This window comes from Coloeus monedula (genome assembly GCF_965178545.1).
Source record: "Coloeus monedula genome assembly, chromosome: 21".
Taxonomy (NCBI): domain Eukaryota; kingdom Metazoa; phylum Chordata; class Aves; order Passeriformes; family Corvidae; genus Coloeus; species Coloeus monedula.
The window spans coordinates 9607398-9620819 of NC_138801.1; the positions used below are offsets into that span (position 1 = coordinate 9607398).

At 50.9% G+C, this 13422-nt stretch overlaps 1 protein-coding gene across 1 annotated transcript in view; it reads right to left on the reverse strand.

The window, feature by feature from the left end:
• LOC309581063 (discoidin domain-containing receptor 2-like) overlaps positions 1-12482 on the reverse strand; it is a 51258-nt gene extending 38776 nt beyond the window's left edge. The window contains exon 1 of the mRNA XM_082295476.1: positions 12420-12482. The gene's annotated coding sequence lies outside the window, so the exon portion shown is untranslated. The remainder of the gene's footprint in view (positions 1-12419) is intronic.
• Between the last annotated feature and the right edge of the window lie 940 nt (positions 12483-13422).

Below are 13422 nucleotides of genomic sequence, written 5' to 3' on the forward strand. Positions count from 1 at the left end.
GAAGGCTCCAGCAGGAGCTGGTGATCCTGTGGGCACCAACATTTCATGTCACACAGGACCAGGACATCCCTGAGTGGCCTTGGGCTAAACACAGACACAGTTGAGGAACACAGGACAGCCCCACTAAGGAGGCTGGACCTGCACAATGTTAAAGCTTTTTATTCTTTCCGTGAGAGGTGGTGAAAGCCAGCTCCTGCCTTTACCTTTCCAGGAACTTTTGATGGAACACAGAAGGCTGCTGTAAAAGTGCTCTGTTTACACCCTGCAGCTCTGTCCTGTCTTTACCCAGTGTGAGCATGTTCACTCCCACTACCCCATGAAACATCTGCTCAGCCCAGCTCTGCTGGAATCACTGCAAAGAAATCCACTTCCAGCCATAGACCTGGGAAAAGAGGGAAGTGGGGCAGAGCTCGGCATGATGACGAGGGCAAGTTTGAGATATGACATCTTCCAAGAAATACTGACAAGCCATCTCCACGTACCAGGAGCTGACTAGAGCTGGGCAATAGAAGGCTCAGAGATTACAAGACGGTGCATGTGGTGACATTACAGATACCTGATGTGGGACACACCCTTCCCAAGAGGTGTAAAACAAGGGGAGTACTTCCCTTCCACCACATTCCCCCCACTCAAGTGCCAAGGAAGCTTTTCCTGCTCTGAAGAGAAGTGATCAGAGTCCTCAAGAGGGCAAGTATCAGAGCAGAACTTCTCCTTTGCCTCTCAGTCACTTCCCAAATCACCAGCACAGCCTGTGGTCAGCCATGGGACAGATACATCCTCATGTCCCCAGCTGATACAATTCTGCAGCTGCACCAAGCTCCTTGTTCCCAGGCATGCAGGCAGCTGCTCAGCAAAGCCCTGTCCTGCTGGGACATGGGAACAGAGTCCTCAGCACCCCTGTGCCACCACAGCTCCCTCTCCCAGGAATCAGAATGGCTGGGGAGGTGGCAATGGAGGAACAATGACTCTTCCCCAGCTCCAGAAATCCCTCTCAGAGCTTTAACGTTACCAGGAAAGATCCAAACAGGAGCAGCCTCCCATCTGCCCTGTGTTTAAGTGGCAGGGTCTCCATCATGGGCTGCCTCAAAAGTGGTGATGAGGGTGAAGAGCTGTAACCCCAGGTCAGACCCAGGGCAGTGAGCTCAGCTCAGCTTTTGTTGCTGCAATGACAAAGGCCCAGAGAACACGTCATCCATGAGGACTGAGCTGCTGGCACAGAGGAGTGCTCAGCAAGGACACACTTGTAAACACTCTCCCTGGCCATTTTCGCTGATGTAACAGCGAGGAAGGGGCAGAGAAAACCATTATCTGCAAACAGACATCCCTCCCTGTCCCTGGACACCAGGACCAGCCCAAGCAGACATCTCCAGCCTTTCTCTTGTCTGCATGTTGAGCCAAGCATCCTCTGGTGTCCTGCTGCAGATGAGGATCACTGCCACGTCAAGGAAGGGCTCAGCTCCCACAAACCAGAATACCTCTGCTCTGGGGTTTTGACCCCTAATCCCTGGAAGCAGATGGTATATTCAGCATGTACAAGGCCTCTTTCAAAGCCAGCCTTTCTTCTTGAAGCACTAGGCAGTATCTAGCATTCTCCTTCATGTGTTCCTCCCCCACCAAGGCAGCAGGCAGCTCCTTCTGCCCATCAGCCCTGTCAGGAGTTTGGAGCAAGGAGATGTTGTAAGGAGTTCTGACAAGCAGAGCTACTCGGGTCCTGGGGCTGCTGGGGACAAAGTCCTGCTGTCCCTCCCACAGTGATACCTCCCCATATCTGTTCCTCTCTCCCAGACGTTTCCCAGATAAATCTATGTTGGCATATCACATCTACAAGCTGTAGGGATCTGAGGAGACCAATGTCTGAGTAGTGATTCAACATCCAACTCAGAGAAAAGCTAATCAGCATCCTTCACCAGAGATTTTATTGCAGACACATGGAAAACAACAGCAGAAAACCAGAGCAAACCATAAGCGTGGCTATAACCTTCATCAAGGAGGAACAGCATGAGGGAAAAGAGATTCGGCACCAGCCATGTGATTTTTCCCAGCAAGGGACACCAACCCAACTGAACCATGGAATGGCAGAGCTCAGCTTGTGGCAGCAACGCCACTGCAGCTGCTCCCCCTGCGGCACACAAAGAAAGACCTCTGCAAAAGTAAGCGGTGCATGGAAAAACTGGTGGTAACAAAAGAGCTGTCAGCCAATGTCAGCCTGCGGCTGACACCCCTGAAGCCCTTTACAGCTGCTGCTCCAGGACCCTCTGGCCATACAACCCCAAACCTGACCTCTGCACTTTGGACCAGAGCAAGCACGTGGAGAGCAGCTGACAACAGTGATCCCCACATTTCTGTGATTCCTCAGCAAGGACCCTCCATCTTCAAATAACCAGAGCACGCAGAAGCCCATGCTCCCATCCCTTTTGGCTGCCCTTTCTGGCATGGAAACAAAAGGCAGGAGCAGTTCAGATGTGCAGGATGCAGAATTTGTAATCCACCCAAGGACACTGCTGCTCGCTCCACAGCATCAGATTCATTCTACACAAAAACTGGTTTGCACTCTAACAGGAACACAACATGAATCTCCAGAGCAGATGGCAGTGCCAAGATCAGGACCGGACCACAGGAGCTCTCCTTTTCAGTGTCCATGTAGCATTCACATAATTCCTGAATCTCCCTGTTGCACTAGGGGATGCACAGTCCAGGGATCCAGAGTCGAGTCTAGCAAAGAGGCCTTGGCTAGGGAAGCTTCCACCTCAGCAGCTCTTTCCATCTCAGCCATTTCCCTTCCAAGCAAGACTTCCTGGCTGGAGCAAGCACGAGGGTGTTGCAATCCACAGTTCTGTCTGAAGGAATCCAGCCCAGACACAGCAGCAGGCCTCTGGTCTGGCCTGACTACGTGCCATCCCTGGACACCCACTGTGTCCAGAAGCTCGTGGCATGTCAGAAGGCAAGTCTACTCCTCAGATGTAGAGAGCTGTTCTGCTCCCTTCAACACGAAGGACCGTGATGGGCAACTCAGATGTGCACACACTCATCTCATGGCCTGGGAGTTTTTCTGAAATACATGCAGCAGTCTCTGGGGAAAACCCACGGTGAGGGGCTGAGGAGGATGGATAAAAGGCAACTGTGTGGCCTCAGTCTGGGCAGCATCAGTCCCACACTCGACCTTGGGGCGAAGAATGCTCAGGGGTGCTCATCCTATGCCTCCTGACAAGGACCATGGCTAACCCCCATGGGTAAACACCCATGAGCTCATTGCAGCAACAGGACATGTCCTACAGGCACTGTTTCACCTGCAATTCCCTATGCAAACATGAGAAAACCACCTAACAGGATCCCTGCCTTTTCCTGCAGAAACAGCACGAGGGTCTGCTCATGTTTCCCATGTTAGCACGGAAAAGACAGAAGGATTTGGATCCATTACACATTATATTAACCCTACTGGGACATTTCCCAACAGCTCACTCAGATGTTTTCAAACCTGCAGGATGAGGTCATTCCAACCTAAATGCATAACCCACTCTCCAAGGTGGTTCACTAGGTATAACTCCCAAGCAAAAGCAAACAAAAGCTGATCTGGTGTGAGACCCCGTTCCATCTCCGGTGTGCTCAAGACTTGGCCAGACAAAGCCATGGCTGAGGTGATCACTCACATGCTGGAGACAGTCCCACTTTAAGCAGGAGGTCAGGCTAGAGACCTCCAGATATCCTTTCAACTGGTGCTTCCATCATTCTGTGGCAGCAAACGAGAAGAGGCAGAGTAATTATTGCCAACAAGGCAGACTTGCATCAGGTTTCTCTGGAGAGAGCCTCCTAGATAATATTAAAAGCTTGGTTAGCAGAGATGTCAGCACTGACACAATGAGGGCTAATTCTGTACTGGCAGGAGTACTGGAGTGCCAGGATCTGAGCCTTGTTGCATTGCACAGGTCTCAATCAGGGTCAGCACACTGCGTCACACTGTCCTTGCACAAATTAACACCCACCAGAAGAGATTGCTTTTCGGCAATTTAACTTCAGCTATGCATTCAAATACAATAGCCTGCAATAATCCAAGAATACAGGTTAAAAGCCAGACAGGCAATAGCTCTCAAGACATTAGAAGGAACTAGAAAATTCATTTCCCACTATAAGTCTTTACTCTAGGGAGGTCTCAGCACTACTGCTGCTATTTGCTGTCCTTCCAGTGCTGGGAGAAGGCCAAAAAATGCCGTAGCAGAGACCGAACCACACTAACCACTGGTGGGTTCAGCCCTTGGGAAGAAGGCAGAGAGGCTACATGAGGTGCTGTCTGGAGGGTGATGGGGAAGCAGCTGCTGACACCGAGATGAAAGGGAGTTGTTGGTCACCAGAGAAACTGCCATCGCTGCTGTTCCCTCCAGATGTCCACCCATGGTGTTGCCAGGACTGACCCACGGTATCCACTGATGACACTGGCCAGCAAACCTCATTTTATCAGAGTAAACCCTTGCCCCAAAACATAAAAGAAAATATAAGATTGGTGCTAGCCAAGTATGCAGGCAGAGGGCATCAAACTGATGGAAAGAGGAAGGACACTTTGGGAAGTTATTAGAATAATATCCATCACAACCCAGAGAAACTCAAAACACGTGCACTTAAGAACCAAAAGTCCACAGGATGAATTCACAGCGTTGGGACCCTCATCCAGAGGAAAGTGAGGGAGCTCTGCATGGCAGCTCTGCTGGTCTGGTTTGTTCCCTTCAGCAGCACAGGGGCAGTGCCTCATCCCAAACAACAACAGGGCACTGAAGGCACATTCCCAGCACCCCCAGCTCAGCTCCACCACAAATGCAGAAATGAAAGATAAACATTCCTGGAAGATCACATTACCCAGCATGAAGATATGACAGCTTGTCAGGAGCAGCAGAAACAGGCTGAGCTCTGTGAAAAGCACTCACTATAGGCTGACATCTTCCTATTGGAGAATACTGATACTCCAGCTATTTCTGCTACTGTATTTAATTTTGTTTTTTCCTTTTTTTACCTTTTGACAGGCAGAAACAAACAAGCACAAGTGAAATAACATAACAGTAATCGAGATGGACAACAAAACCTGACACTTGGCTAGTTTAGCTCTCCATGAGAGGGCAACACAAATGACTGACACCACAACCAAATGATAAACGTAACAAAAACATGCCCAGACTCATTCTTCAAGGAAAAAGAAGAGCTGCAAAGGCAGAGTGCTCTGCAGGCTCTACCTCTGTATTTGCTTGTTCTTGAGCAGCTCTTCCTTACTGATGGGTGGGACGTTTTAACACCTTAAATGCTATTCCCAGAGAAACTGAACTAACGCCTCATTTTCACAGCACAAATTCGTCTGGTTGGAAGAAAATACCCCGCCCTACTCCTCTGGCCTCCGAACGGCAGCTGGCAGCCTCAGGACACAGGACAGTCCTGGGGAAGAAACACAACTGTTTATGCAGTTTGTCTGTCCCTCCTCCCTCCCCCAGGGCACACAGGAGCTGATCATCTCCGTGCCATCCTCTGACAGGAGCTGACTTGTTTCAGGTTCATTACGCACCGGAGTTCTGCACTGCAGAGCTCTGCAGACAGATTTGGGCACAGCACCCAAGCATCAAGAAAAAAAAGTCAGATCAGGTCAAGAGAGCATCATCCATGCTGGGAGCACTTCCAAGCAAACACCCAAAGCTGCTGCATTAGGAGCAGACAGGCCTCAAATCCAAATTTTGGAATGACTCCACCCAGTTTAATTCCTTGGTCATGCATTCTGCAAGCATTAGCTCTGAGTGGGCTGGGGTTCTGACAGCTCCACACTTAAAGCTTCATGGACAAAACAAGGTTTAGGCAGAGTACAGACCATCATCTCCCACGTGTACCCTGCCAGGTCTGGGTTGACCATCAGCCAGGCCCCAGGTGGGCAAACCCAGCAGGATCCCATCCAGGAGCAGAGTGAAGGGTGAAATGGCTGAGCTGCTACAAAACACATACAACCTCACTGCCATCCATCAGAGCAACAAGTGTTCTACCAGTCCTTTCCATCAAAAGAAGGGATTATGAGCCAGTAAGGGCATGGAACCAAAGCAACTTGTGTTCACAATTATTTTATGTAAAATAACAATATAAATAATATTTTATGTATCTAAATAATATTATATGTATCTAATAATATTATATGTATCTAAATAATATTTATATCCAATAATACGACATAAAAAGCAAGTATTTCACGTATGTAGTACTTCCATTAGTACACACTCTCAAGGAAGCCAAATGAAGTTCGATAACCTGCATACAGGAGTTTTCCACTTTCACATGCTTACCTTTCCACCTGTGTAAAATACCTGTGTGAAATTAAACGTTGGAAGAAGTTTCTGATAATCTCCCATGGAACAAACATGCTTAGGTGACAGGAAAAAAAGCCTGTGCTGATCTGTAAATTTTACTTTCAATTATTTGTTTCAAAAAGACAGCTCACAGGAGTGACCTAGAGAAGGAGACTACAGGCACAACATGGCTGTGGAGTAGTAGGAGGTTTTAACACATCTTGCCTTATGCATTCCGGTCTTCAAGTTGCATAAAACGTTGATAGATTTAAAGTTTGGGATTTGAAACTTTCCTCTCCCAGTCTGACTCCATTGTTAATTTTTTTTAAAGAGAGATTGGAATCAACTGGCTCTTTGGCTCCTATTTCCACAGCCAATAAAAACTCCACCCACCCCCAATGCATGTTTGCATAATTAATGCCTTCTTGATTGGGAAGAAGAGATTTTAGGCACAAAGAGGCTCTGGCATCAGAAAGGTGCCTTCCTACCTTGCCTGTGAGAACAGGTTGTACTTTAAAGCTACTGGCAACAAAAGCTCCCTGTGCTGGCAACACCACCCAACATCACCTCAGGACAGCTTTGCTTAATTTTCAACACTCTCAAACAATGGCTGTGATTATTTTGGAAGAGTAACCCAGCTGCCATCAAGAGAAATGGAAACCAGCACCCCTTTTGAGAGCAAGAACAGAGTTTGCTGGGATCCTGTGCAGCAGAACATTACCATCAAGCCTTCCCTGTTCAGAATGTTCTCATGCATTAACAGAAAAAACACCATCAATTCTACATAAATTCCTTTGCTGAAGCCAGCAGAAAAACGTCTGCGGAATCAAGGCAGATGAGAGCCTTCCCTCGCTTGGGCTTATCCCAACCCCACACACACTAAAGAGAGAAACAGAGCTCAGGAAAGATGAAATACTTCCTTGCCATCGTCTCTCTTTGCTGTCCAAGCAACAGGACCCAGCACTTGAGAGCATCCCTGGCTATTCTGTGTGCTCAGAAAGCTCCTGTTGGAGCACAAAGCCACCCTGAGCTCGGCCTTGTCGCAGCCTCTGGGGTTTTGTGTGTGCCATGAGGACACCGGGCATGTGACTTGCGTGTTAAAACTTTCTGGCTCACCAGTTGAAGTTCAGATTCTTTCCCTGCAAAACACACTGCATGATCTCATCTGCAAGCAATCAGCCTGAGAAATCAGCTTGTTAAAGGAAGCTTCTAGGAAAGGAGAGATGTCTCTGGAGGATTTGGGGGCCTATATAATTTTAACCACTTTGTTAAACCCCAGCTGCTCTTCTCCCCATTGGGGTCACACAACCAAGAAACCATTTCTCCTCCCACACAACTCCAGACAGGACACTTTGCCAACACCTAACTGCAGCATCCTATTTGCATTCTCCACAGCCTGAGAACACACATTTTCAAGCAAAATTCATCTCAAGCAGGCACTAAAAGAGTGCAAGGACAAACTCAGAGCTGCAAGCTGAGCAGCATCCAGAAAAGCAATTCTTTAAACATGCAACAGTGATCATCTCAATGTGTAAACCAGAATATTCTCTTAATTTCTGGATGTGCATTTCAGCATTTCCTCACAATTCTCACGTGGACCCCAGACATGCACAGAAGACAGGAATAACCAGTACAGTAGGAGCTTTGAGGAGGAGTAAGGGAACAAGCAAATAAACTCCCTGGAGTGCCAGTTGTCCTGAGATTGTTCAAAGTGACCTAACAGAATTTTACCTGAGCTTCTGGTGATGCTGCAGGAGCACCCAGGAGCCCTACGCTCCTCCCTGTGCTACAGCATCCCCTGAAGGCAACACCTTTTAGTCCCCAGTGAAAACCCTGTGGGTTTTCCCGCAGTGGGGAAGCAGCGCTGCAGAGCGCAGAACGAAGTGCAGCATTTGATTCCCAGGTTGCACTCCCAGTTCAGCTGCCCAAGGCTCTGTGGTGAGCAGAACGAGCAGTGTGGAGTCCTGTGCTCACACACTCGGTCACATTTGCATCCCCTGAGCTCCCAGAAGCAGGACCACCACTCTTGCACTCAGCAGGGAGGGAGGGAAGATCAGAGCAGCATCCTGCCTCCTTCACTTCCTCCCATGCTGTCACACCCTGCCTCAGCTGCTCCCAGCAGCATCTCCCAGGCAACCCTTTCCCAGCTGCCCCTCGTTGGTCATTCAAGTGCTTTGAAAGACTTTCCTTAAAATTCTTGCATAGAAATCACTGTTTAATGTTCAGTACAGAACACAGGAGGGAGGGGGGGAAAAAAGCCAGCCTGTCTCTAACAAAGGAGATCTGGAGGACTGAGCCCTTGGCTCTTCCCAGCTGTGGATTATTCCCAGTGAAGTGATTATTCACCACTTCCAGCACCTATTTTCAGTTCAACTTGCAGAAGTAACTGTTCTGAAACAAACAGAAGGCAGCAAAGATCAGGCGACACACATTTATTATCCTGAGAGCAGAGGCAGAAAGAAGTTAATCACACCGGGCTCTCCCTTACAAAAGCTACTTTATATAACTTCAGTAACTTTTTCACAAAAGTTACTCTTATTTAAGGACTACGAACTCTTCAGGCCGTAGCTGTTGAAGCCAGGGTGCAAATCAGGGTGAGGGACTTTGCCCCGGACAATGCAGGATCACAGTCATGCTGCAACTTTTTTGGTCAGTGGTGGCACCTTCTAGCTCCAGATGACATTGTTTGAAATAACTGCCTTAAAAAAGCTTTATGCTTTCTGTGTCTTTAAGAAACACATAGCTCTGACTGCAAACATTCAGGCTAAACAAAATGTTACGAGGGGGAAAAAAAAGTATCCTTCGAGCTTTTTAGTCCCCAGCCAAATTCTTAATTTTACCAGATTAAGAGCAGACACCCCCCTCACCCCACCCCCAAACTGATGTCCACTGCTAAAATCAAGGTACAGGACAACTGCCCCCAAATTCCTGGAAAACCACAGCTCAGAAAATTTAAAGTATAAAGGGAGGGGGGCAGTATTGAAGGGCTCAGCTGCTGGCTCCTCTGATGCAGCTTCTCAACCAAATCATGAAAGAAGAAGAAAAAGGAGACTTTCCAGCTCAAGTTCCAAGTCCTTTTTAAAAATCAGTTTATAACCACTAAAATAAACACAGTAAGAACAACTGTGCAGTAACTGGGAACCTGCAAAAACAGCTGCAGTTTAAGAGCAGTTTAGGCAATGTCTGGCAAACACCAGCAGATACAACAGCCCAGGAGGATGGCAGCGCATCAGGGAATTAAACAGTGAATTTTGCCCACCAGCTCATCAAGAAACTGCATGAAGTTCACCCACACTGGGCAGAAGCAGCTACTCTGTGCTGTTTAGTGCTACAGTGAGCGTTTGCTTCCTGTTAGCACTGCCTCTCTCCCAAATTCTAATCTCCCCCTGAATGCCCAGGCTTCTTCCATGCCCCCACCTGCCCCATGTTGTCTCAGCCCAGCCAAGAGTTTCCCAAAGCACCTAGAGCCTGGCTGGGCACACTGATTTCCTCTTGGACTTGTCACCCAAAAACCTTCTGCTGGTCCCTCCAGGGCACAGACCCCCACTGCACCCAAAACCCCCCAGGGAACAGCCACCTTGAAGGGAAGGGCAAGAAACCTGGAACAAGCAGACTACTCCAAAACACCGTGACTGGGATATTTCAGCTGCTCTAAGTCACTTTAGGACATCTCCAGAGCGACAGCAACCACAGCAGATGGTGCAGAACGACAGCACCAAGCAGCACCTCTGAAGGAAAGCCATGCATGGCCCTACTGCCATCTCACCTTCGTGCTCTAGCCAACAGAACTCCCCAGGATTTGGACATCCTGACTTTCTTTAGAACTGAAGATCCAATTCTCCACTCAGCGTTATCCGAGGAGCTACCCCAAGCCACATGCTTTGAACATCCTCTTTTGCTGCAAAGCTGACAGTTTTCAATTACAGCCAGTTGGAGTTGTTCTTGGCTCTCCGTCCCTCACCACAGACCTGTGCTCTCTATGGCCGGGCTGCTCAATGTGCACATAAAGCAAATTCAGAAAAGATGCGACAAATAAAAGCCTTCCTGGACACTGACTGGAACTGGAAAGACAAAAACTCCTAGGAAAGGCAAGGAGACAGCTCAGGGGGAGGAGGAGATGACCTGGGCCATTTCCAGTGAAGGAAAAGGACAGGGAGCCTCAGAGTCTCACTCTTGGAAGTTTTAAAGTTTTTAGGTTAAGTGGGACAAGGGGCAAAGCTTCTAAACTAAAAGAGGGGAGATGTAGATTAGATATGAGCAAGCAGGGGTTTTTTTAATGAGGGTGGGGAGGCCCTGGCACAGGGTGCCCAGAGAAGCTGTGGCTGCTCCACCCCTGGAACTGTCCAAGGCCAGGGTGGATGGGGCTTGGAGCAACCTGGGATAGTTGAAGATAACCCCACTCACTGCAGGAGAGTTGGACTAGAAGAGCTTTAAAGATCCTTTCCAGCTCAAAGTATTCAGTGGTTCTAAGATGCTGCAAATGTCAGACTGCAGCCTGTGAGCATCAGAAGGATGTAGATCGTTTGCTCACAGCAAAAGAAAGCTCACACCACCTGACACCTGCCCAGGGGACAAGCACACACCTGGATAATAGATTTAAGGGTTCTTAAAATACAATTACTTTCCTAATTATACACCAGAGGCCAGAACCCACAGGCTGAGCAAGCCACGAGCAGCACAGCAGCTAATTCACAGAGAGCTCCTCTTGATTTCCACAGCCCACATTACCCAGACATCAGACTGAATGGACATCGGAGCCTTTCTAATTTTATAGTCCACAGAGACAAGGCAGGAACGGCTGATGGAAGAGCAGCAAGGCCTCTCTGCCCACACACACCACTGCTGCTGGCTCCACAACTGCAGAACTGCTCTTCTACATTTTTTTAAAAGATTTTTTTTCTTTAATGGAGTCAGCTGAATAGAAAATGAAGAGCTCGGCATTTCAAACCAAAGCATTTCAAAATGCTCATTTATCTTTCAGCCTCAAAAGAAGAGAGGTGAAACAAAATCTCATTCGTTCCCTCATAAGTTTTTCCTCTCTGCCTCCAACAAAGTAAAGTGCCCTGAGCTCCACTTGATCACTTTTTCTTTTCTTTCCCCTTTGGCTTACAACATTTCAATTAAAGAAACTGACACAAAACAGACCCAGATTCTCATATTTTATCTATTCCCAATCCCACCTCTCCATTAAAGAGCATTTAGAAGGCAGAGCAGCCAAAGGAACAGTGCATCCAACACAAAAAAAGATGGGGAAACACACCAACGAACAAGCAATGGCATAAACCAAAAAAATCTACAGTAAAAGCTTAAAAGCAAAGTTTTCCCACAAAGGTCGGCTTAAGGAAAAAAAATAAATTGAAAGCTCTTTTCTTCACAAGGAGAAGAAAACCCCAGGCAAATGAGCCATGGGGCAGCACGAGTACCCTACTATCAAACTTGCGAGGAAGAACCAGATCCCGGGACCTGAGCGGAACAAACCCGGCCGCTCTGCACCGGGGCTTCTCTCCCACCTCGCACAGCCCCAACAGCCGCTGGTGGGGCAGCGGGACCGGCCCGGGCGCGGGTCCGGCTGCGGGAACCAAAAACCCCCACGGGAAGGGCTGGAGCGGGGCACGGGGACCCGCGGGGGACACGAACCCCGGCGGGAACCCCCGGGCGGGCACGGGGCCGCTCCCGGAGGGGCGGAGAGGCCGAACAAAGCCCCGGCGCTCGCTTCGCGGGGCTCCCGGGCGCGTCCCTGCCCCGAACACCGCGCGGTCCCGGCAGCGCTCCCACAGCTTTGGGGGCTCCGCGGGGACCGAGCCCGGCACGGCCGGGCACAGCCCAGGGCACCCCGAGGACCCCGGCCCGGCCCCTCCCCGGCCCAGCGGGGACACGGCCCCGGCACCCACCGAGCCTCGGGTGCGGGTCCGCGATACCCCCGGGACACCGGGAGCCCCGGGGGCGGGGGAGGGGGGGGGGTTCAGCAAGCGGCGCCCCGGGGGCGGCCCCGCGCTCCTCCCGCGGCGGGACCGCGGCGGCCGCGCCTCCCCCGTCCCGTCCTGTCCCGTCCCGTCCCGGCGGGCCCGCGGGGAGCCGGGCAGGGCGGCGGGCGGGCGGGGCAGCCCCGGCGCTTACCTGAGGCAGGCCGGGCGCGGCGGCGGCGCGGGCTCGCGGCCCCTTCCGGCGGGCGGGCGGGCGGGGGCGGCCGCGGGCGCCGCGCTCTTAAAGCGGCCGCGCCGGGCCGGGGCCGCCGGGAGGCGTCGCTACGGCAACGGGACAGCGGGGCGGGAGCGCGGCGGGGCCGGAGCGCGGCGGGGCCGGGCCGGGCACCCGTGTGCGCCCTGAACGCCGGGGCCGTGCACCCGTGTGCCCTGCGCATCCCAGTCCCTTCGTGTCCCTGAGCTCCAGGGCTATGCATCGTGCGTGTCCCCGGTGCGTCAGAGTCCCTTAATGTCCCCCGGGCGCCGCGGCTGTGAATCCATGTCCCTTGTGCATCCGAGTCCCGCCACATCTCCCGCGCGTCAGGGCTGTGCGCTCATGCCCTTGAGCACCTTGTGGGACGGCTGTGTCCCCCCGTGCCTCCCAGCTCTTCCCTGTCCCCCTGTGTGCCTCCATGTCCCCCTGTGCCTCCCAGCTCTTCCCTGTGTCTCTCCATGTCCCCCCGTGCCTCACAGTCACTCTGCATCCCCTGTGCCTCAGGGCTGAACCGTGTTCCCCCGTGCCTCACGGTCCCTCCATGTGAGCCGGGTGATGTGCTTTAGTGGTTATGGGGTTATGGTGGTAGTGCTGGCTGGGCATTTGGATGGGATGAGCTTGAAGGTCTTTTCCAACTCTGATGATTCCATCTCCCCGTGTGCCTCAGGGATGCTTGAGGAGCCGTGCCCCCATATGCCTTGGAGCTGAAACATGTCCCTGTGTTCCCATGTACCTCACATCCCTCCGTGTCCCCATGTGCCTCGTGGTGTCTCTGTGTCCCCGTGTTTCTGAGGACCCTGCTGTGTCCCAGGTGCCTCTGGGCTGAGCCATGCCCCCCATATGCCTCACTTTTTGAAGGTACAGTTTAAGAGCAGATAACGCTGAAGGACATTGCTTTGCTCCAGAAAGCAGAAATACTGGGTGTTTAGGTAATCCTGTGGTC